General features: G+C 42.1%; 1 protein-coding gene across 1 annotated transcript in view; it reads left to right on the forward strand.

The window, feature by feature from the left end:
* CDH13 (cadherin 13) overlaps positions 1-19,703 on the forward strand; it is a 962,058-nt gene that overhangs the window by 854,043 nt on the left and 88,312 nt on the right. The window lies entirely within an intron of this gene.

Consider the following 19,703-nt stretch of genomic DNA (forward strand, 5'->3'; position numbering starts at 1 on the left):
CTCTCCACTTCATTCACTTTAGACTAATATCCTCGACACAATTTAAATCCCATCTCTTCAAGGCTATTCAGCGGGAGGAAGGCAATGGAACAACCCAACGTCCAATTGGAAAACTCTTTGGCCATCTTCATGGAAGACTGACAAGCTGAGTCACATGAGCTGACACCTTAGATGCAGGGGGGTGGGCCTTGCAACAAGCCTTGAATCTGCCGAGATAGACAAGACAGTCTAGGACCATCAAAGTTAAAAATCAGTGCCAGTTACCAAAATGTATTTTAGCTTCCATCTTCTATACAATCCTCAGATCCTGCTCACTTCCATGTGCTACCTGTTATCTGACTGGCAATGGGAGGCAATTAACAGATTCTTCTTGTGTTAATGGACATTTAGCCAAGCTCTGAAGACCCATGTGTTGATCTCAGATCTGCTTTAAATCCCTACACTGCCATTTCCCTGGCTGGGTGAGCTTAGACATATTACTTAACTTCTCTGAGAGCTGGTTTATTTATTAGTAAAATCAAGATAAATGTACTTACCTTGTAATAAGGATTAAATGAAGTAGAGCATCTCAATGTCAAGCCAATAATATATGGCGAGCATATGCCTGGCATGTGGCTCCATAAAGAAGCCATTGTGATGGTTATAGCCACCCAGAGACTCATCCCTACCCTGAAATAGTTGGACTGAGATTCCAGAGCACTCCACTTCCTCAGTCTTGGCATTTGTTGGCATGGTTCAAGGGAAAACTAAGGAAGACATTTTGTAGCCAGAAAATGCAATCGGTAAGTATAAGTTGGAAGGATACAGAAAAAAGCTTTCAGCTTATCTGACAGAACTCTTCTCCTTGAAGAGTCCGTCTCTGAGATTCTGACATATCTGGGCAGTAACACTTGCTAGGTTGGCATGGAAATCTGCCCTGCATCTGGAAAATGCATCTTGGGTTTAGGGCCTTAAAAAGATTTTGAGGGGTTTTTTTTTCCCCTTTCCCTGGCCTTGTTGCTTAGAGAAAAGCATCATGTTAACTTCATTTGCATGAGCTCTATGACCATTCTGTAATTTTAAACACGGCTTATCTTTTTCTCATGTGACATTTTGGTAGGGGAAGGTAGGCTCTCCTAGTGTCTGGAAGACTGGCATAAAAATGATGGACTTCTTTCATTTAGCAGAAATGTAGCTTCATATGGACAGTGTCAACAGGGCAAGTTCCCCAAAGAGCAGTAACACTTTGAGAGGGAAGGAAAGAGGAAAGTCACGTCAAGATGGGCCGGCAAGATGGCTCCTCAGGAGCCATTTGAGTGCTGTTTGTCAGCATTTGCACAATAAAATATTGTTGAGGGGAACCAGCCATGGTGACCCCGAACAGCTCCTGGCAGAGTTCTATTTGTGTACTTTGTCGACAGCCCCTGATTAAAACAGCCGTGTCGCCATCGATGAGTTTGTAGGCTGTTGTGGGATACGGGGCCCCAGGCAAGTCCATCATCTCCGCTTGACCAAACCATGTGTCAAGGTCATGGATCTGAGACCTCTGAAAAAGATTTAAAAGTATCACTCACCAGCTGGGCAAAGTAATATGGTAAGCTGTTCATACGACCAGGCTGCTTTGGGGCTTTGAATGTCCAGCAAATGCGGCAGCAAATGCTGCTGTCAGGAATGTGACAATTTGAATGTACAAGATTCTTAAAAATGGTGAACCTGATTATTTTGACCCAGAGAGTCTCAGAGGATAGGTTATAAGGAGGAGACAAGGAAGGGGAAGAGCTTAAATGCCTGGTTCTCAGCTGTCTCTCTGTGCACACTGTTGGTCGGACTAGAAGGACTGTTTTTATTACCTCACAACCCCAGTTCTGTTTCTGAGTTCTTTTATTCACAAGGCAGGGCGGGGTGCTGTGTGGATATATATGGTCTGGGTATCAAATGACTCTTAGCTTCAGTCCTATCTCCATCATTCCCCAGCTCTTGGATATGACATGAGTTTCTTAATTCTTCCGACCTCAGTCTTCTTACCTGTAAAATGGGGATGTTGGTGACAGTGGTCACTGTGCACAGTCCTTTCTGTGCATTATTGCGTTTAATTCTCATGATCTCTTCATGAGATAGGTTCTCCTAGTCTCTCCAGGTCGCAGATCAGGAAGCTGAGGGTTAGGGAAGTTATGTCATGTGTTCAGGTTATAGCTGGTTTATCATGGACAAATTAGAAATTATCCTCAAGGTCAGTCATGGATGGTGACATTTTGTCACCCTCCAACCAACGTGACTGAGACTAATTAAGAGATATTCCATCACTCAGGTGAATAAAGGCTCCACCAGAGTTAACTTCATTGCCTCGGAACCCCAGAATTGTCCCATTGTGTATGTTGGTTCAGGGTGTTGAAAAATATTTTCTAATTGAATCGTATTTTTACTATTGAGTTTTGAAAGTTTGGGTTCTCTCTTCTGTTCCATGGCTCTATATGTCTCTCCCTCCAACAACAGCACACTGTCTTGATTACTGTAGCTATATAGTGAGGCTTAACATCAAGACAGTGATTCCTCCCACTTTATTCTTCTTTTGTTGAAGTACTTTAGAAAGCAACTTAATTTCGAGTACACTTTGAATTCAAGGGCATTTTATTCCCTCCCAAACTATTTTTTTCTGATTAAAACATAATTCCTTTCCATTGGGAAAAAAATTAAAATTTCATACAAGGATATAAGACAAAAAGTTGTCAGCTCTCTCCACTCACCTGTCTTTTCTCTTTCCGTCTAGGAAGTTCTGCTTTTTATTCACAAAGAGGGGATCACATTATTCATACTATGTTGCAGTCTTATCAGGATTTATATCTTTGTCTTCATCTGTAAAATGGGAGAAATAATGCTCCTTATTTCCTCAAGTTAAGTAATATGGTGAGGATCACAAGGTGTAATGCATGCAGGGAGTTTCACTCAATGCGGGAAGTGATAGTTACTCGGTAAACATAGGCCATGGCTGTTGGTTTTATTTTTACCCCTTTTGCTTTTGTTACCTGCTTTGGGTGATCTTGGTCTTTCTTATTGGCAGCAAATGTCAATGAAACCCACCATAAGGTTTAGTAATTCAAGACAATTCTCAGAAGCCGTCAGGAGGGCGGGTTCCTCCATCTCCCAGGCCAAGGTTCCTTCCATCTGGAATGCATGACACATGGGTTTGCATCATCCAGTACAGGAGATTTCCCTTCTGATCAGTCATGCCAAACAATTAACTACCTCCCTCATTTTAATGGCTCTGTATTGTGTTCTGTTTCGTAGGTGGTCCACAGCATGACCAATTCCCTATCAATGGAGATGTTGGTGGTTCCTGGTTTTCCCTTTTATAAATATCACGGCAATAATAATGCCTGAATATATATCTTCATGCACGTGTACGAAGTGTTTTATAGGATAAACTCTCACAAGTGAAGTGCATGGTTCAAAAGGTGTGAGCATTTTAAAATGCAGTCTATGGCCCTTTTCCTAGTGTGATCAAAGTAATTTTCAATTGCCTTTATCCTCTTCATCCCCTAAGCTACACTGGCTCCTGCACCTGCACAGACTCCTCACCAACACTGGAGGAAAGCCCGCCCCCCCCCCACAGATGGGCTCCAACAGATACACAGAGGGCAAGGTGCATGGTCCAGGGAAGCACCTGGCACTCGGGCGCAGAGCAGAAGTAGAATTCTAGACCTGGAAAAGGACCCTATCTGTATTGGGGACCCCAGAGAAGTGGGATCCCCAGGCCCACACCTTTTGGATGGGGGCTAATGTGCTCATGCTCTGTGGGCCTGGACCGGAACCTGCAGCAGAAACCTCTAAGAGGAGCTGGGGGAGGTCAAGGTACGAAAGAGCTGGCAGAGGCAGATAGTAAGGATGCCTTACAGCTTGCTACTGCTCATCTGGGATCCAGGGGCTGATGATCATGGGGAAGGGGCTAGATGTTCTGGGCTCTTCTCTGTTTGGATGCCAACCTACAAGCTCTCACTCTTGAACCTAATCCCATCCTTGAGCTTCCTTTTATGTCCCACCCATCCCTGGGCCCCTCCACCCCTGAGCTACACTTGTAGCAAAAGGACTTACTGCATCAAAGCACCCCCCAACCCTCAGGTGGGGCATCCCAGAGACCTCTTCAGGGAAGCCCCCTGTGGGTGATGGGCAGTCGTCTCCCCTTGTCCCACAGCATTCACTGGAGGACTTATTCTGACCACCAGAAAAGGCAGATGCATAGAGCTTGCTAGCCCCTGCAGGTGGCCTGTCGGTAGTGATGCAGTGGGAGTGTGAGGTATATTAGAAAGGGCAGTGGAAACAGGAGGAGAGAGCATCATTTCCTATAAATTCAGCACAAGATTGGTGTGCGTGGACAACAGGGATAATAAATAAAGAAGTCAAAAGGAGCCTCCCCCCATCATATGCAAGGAAAAGGGAGGCAAAAAATTGAGTTGAAAATCTTTTAGCCGTTACTTAGAAAATTGATAGTGTATCCTTTCCTGTTCTTAAACCACAGCCGCATAACCTGGGGGAATGTTGACTTCCTTACTTGTGGGAGAAGGCTTAGTGCTGTGTAGATTGGAACAGCGAAGGGCGAGGGTATGATGCTTTCTCACTGTATCATCTGTATCATCCCGCCAATAGAGGGCGGCACACAAACTCTAGCCTCAGAGAAAGCTGGGTGTGAATCCTGTCTCTCTGCTTCCTAACTCTGTCACTCTGGGCAAGCGATTGGACATCTCTATGCCTCAGTTTCCTCACCTGAAGTAGAATCTACTTCACTGGGTGAGCAAACATGACAGCAAAGCAGTGTGTCAATGTTAGGTGTTATTATTATCATTTCACTAATGATCATTTTGCTGCGATTAGATTGCAGAGCATGGATTTCTTCAGAAAACAGACATGTTTAAACCCTACTATGAGTTTGCTCAGTTCTGCCAAATCCCCATCCTACAGCCTGTTCCAGCAACTTCGGGGCCATGAAACCCCCTCTGGTAGCCTCTTTTCTAGCTGTTTCTTGTATCAGAAGGCCACACCCACCTGTCACCTCTACCTACTAATGAACCCTGGAACTCACTGCCCTTTGGGCATCATTTTCTTTTCTTTCCGAGTCTATACCACACTGCTGTGACTTCGGGCCTCCTCCCTTCCTTGAAGCTTAAATTACACTAACCTTCCACCCACACCCTAACTGTAGAAAGTGTAAGGTTGCACCCGTAGGAGAAGGCAGCTTACCTTGTTTGTGAAGCTTTCATCCTCTTTCACTTGTGCTACCATAGCAATGACACTAGCTATTGATTCACTTCGAAAACACTCCCTTCCTGCAAAAGGTGTGAGCGTGTGTATGCACCCCTGTGTGTATGTTGTGTGTGTTGTGTTAAGTTACTTACGAGCTTCCTTGAAACCTGATAGTCAAGGGACTCTGTTTTTATTCAGAAGTTGCTACTATTGACTAAGTAATGGATTTTTCCATGTTCATGGATGTCTAGAATGTGTATCCCTAGGAATAGCCCATCTCTTCCTCCTCAGTACTCAGAACAACTGTAACGTGAATAGATGTTGTCCAGAGTGGTGGCCATTTGCAAAGTCCTATTTCTGGTGCATGTCTATGGGGAGCCCTACAGCCAAATAGTAAGAGATTCAGTTCAGGTGTCCCCTTGGCCAGTCACCCCCACCTAGGCCCAGAAAGTTAACAGCCACCATCTCTGTTATGGTCCCTGTTGGAACTCCCTTGCTGCAGGCAGGTCCTCTGAGATGAATTATAAACAAACTTTACATAAAGTAACTAGAGGCTAGGGACCACAAATTTTGGTTGATTCCCTGGTTCACAACCTCAAATATTCCCTCAAAGAGTGCTGTGGATTCAGGATTTTGTAAAGCCAACAGAAAGAAGAGTTAAAGAGAACCAAACCCACACCTTAGAAGGACCTGTACGGGGTTAATGAAACACATGAAACTCACCATGCCTACACTTAGCTTATAAAAGTCGGTCTGTGTGTTCTTAAAGTCACACATGGATTTTTCATGCAAGGTGGCCCCAAGAGCAGAACAGCCCTTCCAGGGCCAGGAGAGACCTTCCCTATGGACTCTTTTGGAGACTTTTAAGGGTCACTTCGATTATACACAATTTTGCCTAATGAACTGATTTTAGAAACTGTAGCAAAAAGATTGGGATTCGTGGTGGTCAGTGTAGAGGCAATGCCTAGGACTTGCCAGCATCTTTCTGGAAGGTATCAGTGGTCACCGTTGCCCCTTCTCCCAGGAGCCCAGGAGTTAGTCCTTGAATCCTCAGTTTCTCCATCTGCAGTTCCTGAACGTGGTTAGACTAGAGCAGCGGTCTCCAACCTTTTCAGCACCAGAGACTTGTGCTCCTGTGAGAATCTTATGCCTGGTGATCTGAGGTGGAGCTGAGGCGGTGACACTAGCGCTGGGGAGCGGCTGCAAATACAGATGGAGCTTCGCTCTCTCGCCCGACCGCTCACCTCCTGCTGCATGGCCCAGTTCCTAACAGGCCACAGACCAGCACCAGTCTCAGGCCCGGGGATTGGGGCCCCCTGGACTAGAAGGTGCAACCACTGGGTTTCTATTGATATGGAGATTTCCAATCTTTGGTCCTACTGGCACAGGCCCCTGAGAATGCCGAAAGTGCTGGAACACAGCTCCTGATGTGCCCAGATTTTCTTATTTAAGAAAAAGCAAATTCAAGCCTTTGTACCACCCCCCATATCTATCGATCTGTCTTCCTTCCTTCCTTCCTTCCTTCCTTCCTTCCTTCCTTCCTTCCTTCCTCCCTTCCTTTCTTTCTTTCCTATCTGTCTTGTCTGTCCGTCTGTCTATCTATCTATCTATCTAATTTCTCTCTCTCTCCCCATCTCTCTCCTGTCTTTATTATTCTTTGTCTTATTTTTCTCTCATTCTTCTTTCCCTCTCTCATCTATTTCTCTCTTCTTCCTTTCTCTGACTTGGTTCGCATATGTCTCTGCCTGCCTCTGCCCTCTTTTCCTGCACTGCGTCCCCCACCCCAACCAGCTCTCTTTCTGTCCACCTGTCTGTGTGTTTCTCTCTCTCTCCCCGCTCTTTCCCCCTCAGCTCCTCTCGGTCTCTGTCATGCAACCTGGCAATTCACACTGTCCCACCCTGTCACTAGGGAGGGGAAAGATCTAAAAGATGTCACCGGTTTACTTGAAATTCCTTAACTCCGTGAGAGTTCCTGTTTTTCCGTTTTCAAATTACAGCCCCTTTACCCCGCTCGCTGACGGTCCTTCCCTCCCGCAGGTGTAGCAGCCCAGGTTAAAGCAGCCACATACTGTCTTGCCTGTTATGCGTGGGTTTCATAAAAAGCCTCCTTGGCACCTGTTCAACAGACCGGATAAAGATTCTTGAACAGTATGTTTTCCCCCGTAATTACATCTCAACAATGACCAATTATATTGTTCCTTGATTGCAAATAAATTCACAATGATTATTTTTATGTTCCCTAACCCTCACAGCAACTTTCAGTATATTTAATACTCTTTAATCGCACAATGGGAGGTGAGGAAACACAGGCCCCTCTGGCGAAGGGAATGAGGAAGCGGTAGAGTTGAGGGTTGCTTTTACTTTGTTGTGCGTGTTCTAGTTTTTTTAATTGAACTGTCTTAAACATGTTTATAGACTTGAAGGGAGGGAGAAATTGACAGGTGGGCGGGGAAACAGAATAGGAGCTGACGAAAGGAGGAGATAGGACTCAGGGGGGTGGACTTCACATTGAGAAGGAGGGAGCCAGCTCCCTCTGGCCCAGTGACAGGCAAGACCAAGAAAACGGTGAAGCAGGTTTTAAGCTTGGGGTGCTGAATGCATTCCTGGTCTCTCTGCCCCTCAGGGCCAGGCAGCAAAGTCAGCACTGAGAGTCAGCAGAAGGGGCCGAGAACAGCTTCCTAAAACTTGACGTAACACCAAATCCACTGAGATCCAATCCAAAGGTTTAGGGTGCAGCCCCAAAAATGCTGCTGCATTTTTGACTATGCACAGCCAATGTCCACACTGCTGGCCCAAACACCACTCGTCAAGTAGCGAGAGGCTAGACACCTGGGAGGGGAAGAGAGACTGCGGACAACGATTCCTCACTGCCGAATAAACCGAGTCCAAGCACAGTTCTGACTGGACTAAGTGGAAAACGCCCCCTTCTGATTTCCTGAGGCCCATTGAGAAAGCTCCATGGGTGACAGGGCTGCCCCCTGTCTCCTTGGAGGGAAGGTACCACTAGACCCCCGCTTCAGACCAGGGTCTCTCTTTGTTGCGTCTGAGTCCACTGGGCAGACACAGGCACGAAATGTGTTTATTGAAAAATGAGATGCGAGCAAGTGTCAGAAAGAATGGGAAGTAAGAACAACTACCTTTCTGTTTTTATAAAAGGGATTATCAGTTGCTAATTCAAAAATTGTAGAGTAATGAAAACGACATCAATAATTTTCATAATAATTATAGTCTTTCATTTTACCCTTGAATGTTTTTCTGGCAACGTCTGATTCAATTACTCCAGAAAAATGTTATTATGCTATTTCAGTGTTTTCCTATGAGACTTGAGTATAGGACCAACTTATTGATAAATCTTGTCCTGAGAGAGTTTGTGGGCTGCTGTTTACAGGCAGATACACGCAGGGAGCCCCTGACCTGGTTTAGTTAGATTAGTGATTCTCACCCAGGGAGAATTACACACACACACACCACTAGGACATCTGGCAATGTCTAGACACGTTTTTGATTGTTACAACTTGGGTTGTGCTGCTGGCATCTAGTGGGTAGACTCCAGAAATGCTTTTTAGCATCTCACAGTGCACAGGGCCACCCCCTACCCAACAAACCATTGTCCAACCCAAAATGTCAATAGTGTTGAGGTTGAGAAACCCTGAGTTAGATTTAAAATGTAATCAGGAAATAAAAAGCGTTGGTGAGGACACTTCTGACTATAAGTGACATGGACTGGAAGTAGTTTAGAAAACAAGGTAATTTTATATCGGCAGAAATATTGTCTAGCGAGAGACTAGGCTTCTATAACAGACCCCAAAAAGAGTAAAGTTTATTTCTTTGGCCATGTTCCTTATAATGATATACATTGTAACAAAGTTCATTTCTTCACTTTGTCTGCGTGCATTATAATATGTTCATATATTGCTAATGTGTCAGACATTCATCAAAGCATTTATAAATATTCTCACTTAATCACTATTCTGGTCCTATGAGGGTAGGTACTATTATTCTCATTTTGCAGATGAGAAAATCAAGAACAGAAAGCTTAAGCGATTGGCCCGTGGTCATACAGGCAATATGCGATAGAGCTTGACGTGGCAATAAACATGAGTAACCGTCCCTTGTTTGTCTTTTTCAATGTGAAAACCTGCCATTGGGACACCTCTCTCCCCACACAGACTTCCATTTTATTACTGGACCCAGGGATCGAGCCCAGGTACTACAGAAAATAATGTTCCAAATTCCCCCTCTCTCATTGGGTCTGATTTCCAAGGGAATGATTCTCATCTATCTCATCTCACTGTGGGACTTGGATGTTCTCAGAAACTCCATAAGCCACTTCTGGAAAGAAATATGTGGATGTGCTTATGGGAATTACAGTTTAGTGCCAATTGGGTCTGAAACAGGCATCAATGGTACAGATACAGATGACAGATTTAGAGCAGTTTCTTCTGACTAAGACATTTGAGATTTAAATATAATTTAGATGCTCTAAGTCAATTCCATGTATGAATTTGTACAAATCCCTTGTAATGAAAGCAGAAGGTTTCTCTTGTCCTTATTTGTACTGAGATGTTAGCATCAAGGGCCTAACCAAGTGTGTGCCCTACAGCTCAGGAGATAAAAGATGTACTTTTTCTAGTTAGAAAGGAGGACTATTTGTTACTCTAAGAGCTCCAGGGGGTCTGTCTCATTTCTACATTAACCTGAGCAATACCCCCATGCAAACTGGGGAAAAGGAGGCTGCTGGAAGTAGGTTAGTCACAGGCTTCAAAAGAAATAAAGCTCTCAGAGTTCCCCCTCCTTCCAGACCCCTCAGGCCATTCAAAATGGGCAGCCTCACTCTCAAATATTGCCTTTCCTTATGTGGGAGCCAGGAGGCAGTAGGTTCTGGGAAGCTGGCCAACAGCACACAGCTTTATGTGTTTGAAAGGTGCAGCACCAGAGTTCCATGCACGTTGATAAGTGACTTAAATCCATGTCACCTCAAACATAGAGTCACCATATGACCCACTAATTCCCCTCCTAGGTATCTACCCAAGAGAATGAAAATATAAGTCCATACGAAAACTTGTACATGAATGTTCATAGCAGCATTATTCACAATAGCTAAAAAGTGGTAACAACCCACATGTTGATCAGTAGATGAATGGATCAGTCAAGGGCAGTCTATCAATCAGTGAGATGTTATCCAGCCGTAAAAAGGAACAAAGTACTGACACAAGCTACAGCAGGGATAAGCTTTGGAAACGCTATGCTGAGTGAAAGAAGCCAGACACAAAAGACCACGTATTGTGTGATTTCATTTGTATGAAATGTCCAGAATAGTTAATCCATAGAGATAGAAGCTAGATTAGTAGTTGTCAGGGACTGGGAGGGGCAGAGAAATGGATACTTAATGGGTATGGGATTTTTTTTTTGAGAAAGTGGAAAAGATGGCCTCCAAGAACTAACGCTGTGGTTTCCTGGCAGTTGTATTCCACGGGCCTGCTCAGCAACTCTGTGAGCACAGTACTGGAAGGATTCTCAAGGTTCCCCACCAGTGGCTTTCTCTGGCATCCCCACCCCCGGGCCTTCACCTGTTAGGACCCAACACAAGCTAGAAAGGATCACAAAGATCATTTAATGTTTCGTCAGAACACTAGGAAGGGGCCTTAGTAGTCACCTCAAACAGTTGTTCTCGGCCCTGGCTGTTCGTTAGAATCGTCGAGGAGAGTTTGTAGAATTACAAATGCCTGGCCCGACCCGAGAAAAATCTCTGAATGTGGGACCCCAGTTCATCAGTAGTTTTTGAAGGTTTTCAAGTGATTCTAATGTGTAGTCAGATACCCTACATTTCAGATGAACGACTGGGACTCCGAGAAGTTATAGAATTTACCAGAAATTTACCCATGAGTTTGAGATAGATCAGAACTTGCTCCATTTTATTCAATTTCCTTTCCTGTATATTTGCAGAATTGCATAAACCAAATTCCAAAGTCTTTAGAGCAGAGCAAGGTATTGTTCCTAAAAAATAAAATCATTTTTCATCCACATTCAAATATTTGTAGTTGAATGCATATCTCTATAGAAAATCTCTTTGCTTCTCAAAATTAAACTATTTCCAATTATCTCATCAGATGTACAAATGTGTTTTGCCTCTTCTTTAATGTTTTTAAAGACAAAAACTCAACTGAAGAAGAGATGCTAATGTAGGATAAAATGAAGTGTCCATGCCTGGCATTTAGAGGAAAAAGAACGTAGGCATATTTACTCCTTGATTTTTCTTTTTCTCTCGCCATCTAATGTAATATTTATTTCATCAGTCCCCTAAGGAAGTGATTTTCAAACTTCTTTTTAGCAGCAAAACTTTTGTTTTCAAGCAAAACCTGAGGCAGGAAATCTGATATACTAAACAGATAAAATATAATTAACAGATTTCTCAGGCAGTTTAAATCTTTATTATTTAGAGGAAAATGATGCATTGGTAAGACTCCTATACCATCCCTCAAACATTCTTAATTTCCAGGAACAAAGTTTGAGCACCACCACGCAACTGCATTATATTCCTGTCAGTCTCTGATGGGCTATGTGTTTTCATTTTGTTTTGTAAAGAAAAACACATTATTTAAGCCTCTCCTTCCTTAAAATGCATCTTTTTAGTTTTCCAAATGTGTATGTCTGTATTTGGCAGATTTGAAGAGTTTCAGTAGGCAAAGTTGTGTAGAAAAAGAATACAGTTATTAGAAGGTGGACTGGTGGGCCCCCAGAGAGCTAGAACTTGGCCAACATCAAAAGCCATGTACTCAGCACCTCCTATGTGTCTGCAGCCAGTACATGGAAACTCCGCATAGGAAATGAATCAACACAGAAGAGCATGCACTAAAAGGGAAGGGGACAATTCCTGCCAGAGCAGGCAGTCAATATTGTTTCCTTCTCTTGCCCGTCGGCTCATCCCCCTGCATCTGTAGAGCCAGGAGGACAAGTGACACTTGGTCTTTCCTCTTATCACAATAGCAGCCACAGATGCCAGCCCTCTGGCACATAATTCTCCTTCCAGTCCGAGGCTTCCCTGAGTGGATGGGTCCCATGGACTAGGGGGACATTTGTATCAGCTCTCCTGGATCAAGTACCACATTGCTGGGGCTGCCAGTGCCTTTCAGAAGGTGCCTTCACTCAGGAACATGTTTCTTTGCTATTGAGCTGCTGTCCCTTATTATTGTTGAACTATTTGCACATTTGGTTTTGTATTTCCTCACCTGTTTAGTAACAGTGGGTGGCTTAAAACATTTAACTGGGAAGTTTATTAACTGGAGAAGTTTAATGTCTTTTACTGCAGCTAGTAGGTGATCTCTCTCTCTCTCTTCATAATAGAGACAACATGCAAATACTTTTAGCAAAGCATCTGGCACCAAAGGAAAAAAACACAATTGTCTTTTAGTAGAAGAAATTAATGTTGGTTGGATCAAGAAGCAATTTTCGAGAAGGAATTTTAATTATATTTTCTTAAAAGAGTCTTTTTCTTTTTGAGATACACACTGAAATATTTACAGATGCAATGACATGTCTGGGATTTGCTCCAAATAATACAGAAATGGGAAGACGTGGGTGTGTAGATGAAACGCAATGGAGACATGAATTGAAGACCTCTGAAGCCTGATGATGGACACATGAGCTTCATTACTCTATTCTGACTGCTTTTTTAAATGTTTGAAACTTTTCATAGAAGGATGTAAAAGAGAAAAAAATATATACTTGAGAAAACATCTATGGAACCAAATCATTGAGAAAAGTACCACATTTACTGAGAATGGCAGACATCTACCTGAGTTGCTTTCCCCTTAGTTACAAGGAGTAGAAACCCACTTAAGATGGTGGGAGTGAGGACGAAGTTCTTTGCAGGCACTGAGCATCTTAGAGACAAGAAACACAGGGCACTTATGGGAATAGGAGCAGGACTGGGAAACTTGTTAGACATCAAGGATACTTCTTAATCTATCTTTTGTCTTTGAGTGCCCCAAGGTCTCTCTTCATAGTTTTTTTGTTTTTTTTCAATAGCTCCATTTTTTTTTTTTTTTTTTTGCTTCTCTATGCACATTGTATTTATTTGATAATTCATCACTGTCTAAATGGCAAAAAATGACCACCCCATGTTCAACTACTCAGAAACTTTAGGTTTAAGGACTCTTCACTCTGTGATTATAGGCTCTATTTCTCTGAGTTCAAATTCTTAGAGAAATTGTATGATTTTTCTTAAAGCAGCTAATGGATTGGTTACCTGTGAGTCAGGTTCCACCTCTCGGTCCAATCAGCTGTGGCCACGGAAGCTGGGATGACTGATACAAAATGACATCCTAGTAACACTCTGTTCACCAGCAGCTGGGGGAGGGCACAGTTCCCTCAAAATGTTTTCTAGATAATGCAGGCACTCTGAATTATAAGTACTCAAAATTTTTAAGGATCTTTAGAAAAAGAAGACTCTCATCCACCACTTAAGAATTCTATCATCTCTGCCGTTCGAACTGCAATTTAGTTCACTTTCCTTTTTCTCACTGAGGATAGAGAAGATCTGGTCACTGTTCTCACTGTGAGACACTCAGATGTGTGTACATTGTCACCTACCACCTTCCCTGGGTTTTGATCCCAAAACTTGATGTCCACTTATAATGCTCTTACTTTATGAAAGATCTAGTGTTGGGGCATTTTAGGGAATCAGAGACTCAATCTCCACTCTCTGGGAGCACAGTTGGGAGAGACACATCCCAGGCTATGAAAGGTCAAGCGTGTCTCTTCTCACAGTTGCTGGAAGCCCTAGCTCCAGCATCTGCTTTATTTCTTCAGTGTATGAACTGTCTCCCATTGGGTGCTGAAAACTAAAGCCTCAATACACTTCTCATATTCAGTGAGAATAAAACACTTAGAAAATTTTAATCAGATGGAGAAAGAGTAAAAGATGCTCACCAGTGTCTGGGGCCATGATGGTCTGGTGGGTTCCTGCATGTTCTCCTCTCATCTTGGTCCTACAGTCACTCTGAGTCCTAGCTAGACGTGTCCTACCAGGAGATGGCTGGGAAAGAACCCAGTAGGTTTCAGGCATCTTGAGCACTGGCTGATGAGCAGACTGTGGTTCTCAGTGAGGCAACTTCAGAGTCCCTTATGGGACATTGTTGCTAATCACTTTTTAGACATTAGAGCTTCTTTAAGATACCAAATGACCTTTATTTAGAACTCTGTACATTAATTAAATTTTATATTTAAATATTATATATATGTTAAGTATACTTTACATATATAATTACATTTTATATTTTATATTACTTTATATTTTTAAATATTCTATATTATATTACACATAATATTGTATATAAAGTGCACATATACATTAAGTGTAAGCTAAATTAAAATGTTTTCCTATATTTTCTTCTAAAAGACTTATTGTTTTACCATTCACATTTTGTGTATGGTGTGAGGTAGGGGTCAAGATTCATTGATTTCTTCACATGGATATCCAATTGACCTAGCACCCTTTATTGAAATGACCATTAGCTGGAAACTAAATCATGTTCAAATACAAAAGCATCTTTAATTGGCCATAGGTGCAGCCTTGGAAGTATGACAATGGAAAAATGATAGAAAACAAATTGTCTGGCTATGTCATAGGTGAATAAAACATATAAATAAAGGGGATGACTGGGAGTGAATGTGTTGGTCTACAACGCTGTAAGTCCCTGAGGGCAGAGAGTAGTGTCCCTCTCATTTACTGCCATATTCCCTGTGCCTGGTAGACACCCAGAATGTAATAGATACTTAATGAAAATTTATTAAAATGAGTTCTTGGATCTTTCTATCCTGGGATGAGTCCTAACCATAGATAGTAAGAAACCATATATCTAATACAACTATCCCTTCTAACCGTGAGTGCTATAGGTTAACATCACATGCCTTGGCAATGAAGGGCCCACTGTGAGAGGAAAGAGAAGAGCGAGTAAGTATGTGAGTATTAGGTAAGCATTCCAACCGAAAAGAAAAGAGCTTCTTTCATTCTAATCCAGAGAAACAGGATACTGTATAAATAACTACATTATAATGTAGACTAATGAGAACAGAAAGAATCACAGGGGTTTGAATCATATTCTCCAATTGATTTCTAAGAATTTCATATGACACAATGAAATTCATCTTCATCATTTCTAACAAACGTATATTTCTTACCCTATGCCAGACATTGTGCCATGGTCCTTAAATGTATTATTTTATTTATATCAATCACAGTTTTTACCCACAGCAAAAGATAAGATTTTTCCAAAAATCTGTATCCTTTATGTAAATATAGGCTGTAAAATTGTTTGCGATTTAAATTTTTAATGATCTATCCCTCACTCTTTTATCCTCACAAATAGAAATTTATGTTTATAAAATTTTCTGGGAACTTATTTTTTAATATTCCAAAGCCCGGGTCCAGATGACTACATCCCAGATTTTCAAGTTCAATATCAGTTCTCTATGAAACCTCGAGATTGACAGCTCATGAACCTAGACTTCATTCACCAAGCATTCGAGCTTGCTTATAGTCAGTACCTTAAAGTCATCCATGTCACTTCTTCCCCACCTGCAGCTTTCTAGCCTGCTAATCATTATTTTCATCTTCTAGGTTAATTTTAACCTAAAGACCAATTCTTTGCTCTGTGAGGAAGAGCATTCGTTCTTTGTGGAGGAAGAGCATTCATTCTTAGTGTATAATAAAATGCAAGTCCCCTGGCGATAGATGACCTTTGTGACAAGTCCAGGAGGCTCTTCATAAATGTCCATCATGAAACTCACCCCCACCTTGTCAAAGAAGAACGAAATAACTCAGTTCTGAATTTAGAGGACAGAGCTAATGTGTCTCAGTAGGTCCCAAGTCAGTCGCCCACACTGATTATGTAAAAATGCATCTTGCATCTGGCATTTGATTTGCCACACAGTTTAACAGAAAACTTTATCCATTTTTTCCAATTAAAGGGAGTAACGTTATAATCAATATTTTCTCCTTCTCTGGTGTGGTAAATTAATGTCTATCTATTGTTTTTAAATCACAAAGTGAGCATTGCTATAGAAATATAAAATGGTACTATTTCATTTTAATCTATTTAATTTTCCATTCTTGAATTACATAATGGGGTTAAAACATTGAATAGAATTAATAGAATGAGTATTTAATTAAGCAATAATGAGTTTCTAAATGGATGCTCAAGGAAACTGGCTTTATAGTTTATGCAAGAATCAGATAATGGTCTTAACGAAGACTATAATAATTGTGTTGAATATTTTCTATGTTTAAAGTTTTTTTCCAAAGTCTCACAGTAGATTTAAACATAATCTGGTGCCTTAATTAGATTCCCCTTTGCTTCCGAAGTAAATTCCAAATGGCTTTCTGTGGCCCACAAAGCCCTGAATAATCTGACTCTATCCTCCTATGAAGTCTAAGAGAAACAGTTCTCCCCTGCCTGCTCTGCACGCCAACCATAACCACCTTCCCTCTGTTCCACAAATCACCGTGCTCTCTCCGCCACTGGACTTTACACCTGCTGTTCCAGATGCCGGGAATGCTCTCTCACTTTCACCTCACTGACTCCTCCTCTTCTTTCAGTTTTCAGGGAGTTCTTTCCTAATGATCCTCCCCAGACTGGGTCAGGTACCCACCCCTTCTCACCACCCCTCAAACTACAGGCTCTTCAGGAGCTGTGTTATTTCTTTCCTAGCAGTTAACACAGTCTTATGATTGTGTGTGTGTGTGTGTGTCTGTGTACAGTGTCTGTGTACACACACACACACACACACACACACACACACACACACACACACTTAATCCTATATCATTCCTGGCACACAGAAGCCACTCACCAAGTATTTGTTGGCTGGCTGGCTGGAAGATAGATGGATGGATGGATGGATGGATGGATGGATGGATGGATGGATGGATAGATAATGGGTAGATGACGGATGATGGATGGATGATGGTTGAGTGGATGGATGGTAAGTAAATGTGGCTGTGGACATACTGCTACATGGACATGTTAGGACCACAATGTACACTTTGAGAATTCCTAGAGCAATACCATGTTCTCATTTTATTTGGATTCATTTGCTCGCACACGAAACAGATATTAAGTGGCAGCCCCTTTAGTAGGTGCTGCAGACATGAAAAAAAAGTGTCTTAAGAGAAGATGCATAGACTTGTCTCACTTAGACGTAGCCTAAATATTAATTTTATAGATTCATCCATTTATTCACTCATCTATCCATCCATCAGATTTTCATGTGTCTTGCACAGTGCTATGTACTGGGGATCAGAACCCAATCATCCATCGGGTGCCATAGGCGCAGTATCTAGGGTCCTAAAATCAATTTAAAAATAATTTTTAGGGCCAAAGAAAATTTTAATTTTTCCTCATATCAGAATAAAAGGGAATTTTTTAGAGCCCATGAAAACATTATTGTAGGAGGGGCCAACGAAGGTAAATGCGTAAGGTCCACAAAAGTCACAATGCAGCCCTACCGGAGATGTCTCAGAGAACAAGGGAGAGCAGTCCACTCCTACCCTTCTGGAACATTCAGGGACGTGGTAGGATCAGGCATTAGCCAATAAGCCTGTCTCTCTTAGTCTCACTTCTATATAGCTTTATCCCTTCACATTTCCTCTCAGCCCTCATCTTTGATGCCAGGTCCTATTTCCTATATATAAGACCATTCATTCATTCAACAAATATCTACTGAGTCCCTTCTATGTACCTTGCATCACATGAGGGACAGATGTGCATGGAGCCTCCAGCTTTCTCCAATCATGATCAGTTCTTACGGTGTCTTCATCTTAGCAACGTGACACTCATCTTTTTTGACAAAGCAACATCTCACCTAGGTATTGGATGTAACAGCATCTCTACCTGATGGTTTCCAGCATCCTCTAGGCTTAGTGCTCCCCATGCCTGAGTAATTGTCCACCTGGCCTTCTAAGGTACAGGTGTCAGAAGAGCCACAACGATAGGTGAGGTCAGCTGTGATCAGTAGTGACAGAGAACTAGTCCTCTGGCTCTGGACCACAGCAGGGGGTGAAGGACTGGCACAGGCGATGGAGGTCTCGAGCAGGCTTAAGAAATAGAACTTGTTAAAAGCAGAGATTACTAGAATCCAGGGCGCTTGGATCTGACCTTTGGTTCACTGAACAACTTTGGACAAATCTCTTCCTCCCTTCCCTGTGCCCATATCTTCATCTGCAATCTGAAAAGATTAGATAACACATGTGCCACCAGGTCCCACCCCTGGACACATGGCAGACAATAATAGTAGTTGATTACATCTCTCCTCGCTTCTGAGCCCAGATGCACTGCAGGCCCCTCAACACTGAGCTCAGGTAGCCGTGTCAATACACAAGGCTGGTTCTTTCATTAACTCCTTGCCGTCCTTGAACTTAGACTCAATCATGATTCTCACCCCAAACTGCATATGAGAATTATGTGGCAGGTTAAGAAAATATTGGATCCCAGGCCTTACCCCAGACCAACTGAATTGAAATAGGACTTTGTTCCTTTTTTTTTCTCTAACAGTTAAAAAAAAAAAAAAGTCCTCAAAGAGATTCTAATATACAGACAGGGCTGAGAACCAGTCTAGGTTTCCAGCTTGAGAATTCTGTGACTTGTGAGAAGAAGGGAAATGTATGAGATGGGATTTACTGAAACAAGAATCAGAGGAAACAGGCCAAAATAATTGTCTCCTGGAGCTATATCTATGTGACAGCATCCTACACGTCTCCCCTCACTCCAGCTACTTTCCATCTCAAGTGCATGTTCTCAGAATTTCCCAGCATCCCTTTTACGGAAGAGAAACAACTCACAGGTTTGCTGAGGTGTGATAGACAAATTAGTTCCCGTCCCCTCTCCACCCTCCAAGGCATCAAGATTAAGGCTTAAGATTAATGATTTGCAAGTCAATTAATCAGCCGCTGCTTTTGAAACCTCATTTCTCAAATTATTTCTCTTTGAACACAAGGGCTTTTTAGCCTCATCTTACTGTCTCTAAATTCACTTTCCTACTAATTGAAATTCTGAGATATTTCTTCTTCTTGTCAGCTTATTGGTATTATTTGTTTGTAAAATATTTGCAAATGGATTACTATTCACCTGTACTGTGTCAAGGATAAGCACCAAAACAATACTTTATGCTTCCAGCTCAAAAGAATGTGCTAATGATAGCTTGTAAAATTCTCTATCTATGAGACAGTCGATTTTTCATTTATTGATTTATTTTCACCACACCTACTTACAACAAGTATTTGAGATGTATTACAGTAAAAACACAGGTACAACAAGGCTCCAAACAATTGATTGATATGTTTTCTTAGAAAATGGTTTTTAAAGTCATACTAGTTATGGGCAAAGGGTAGGAAGGATGAAATTGGCTTTCTTTATTGGAGAATATGGTCCAATTGAGCAGAGACTCTGGCTTCAAACACAGGGTTCCAATTCCAGTCCCTTCACAGATAA

Source organism: Pteropus alecto, unplaced genomic scaffold (genome assembly GCF_000325575.1).
Source record: "Pteropus alecto unplaced genomic scaffold, ASM32557v1 scaffold7, whole genome shotgun sequence".
Classification (NCBI taxonomy): Eukaryota; Metazoa; Chordata; class Mammalia; order Chiroptera; family Pteropodidae; genus Pteropus; species Pteropus alecto.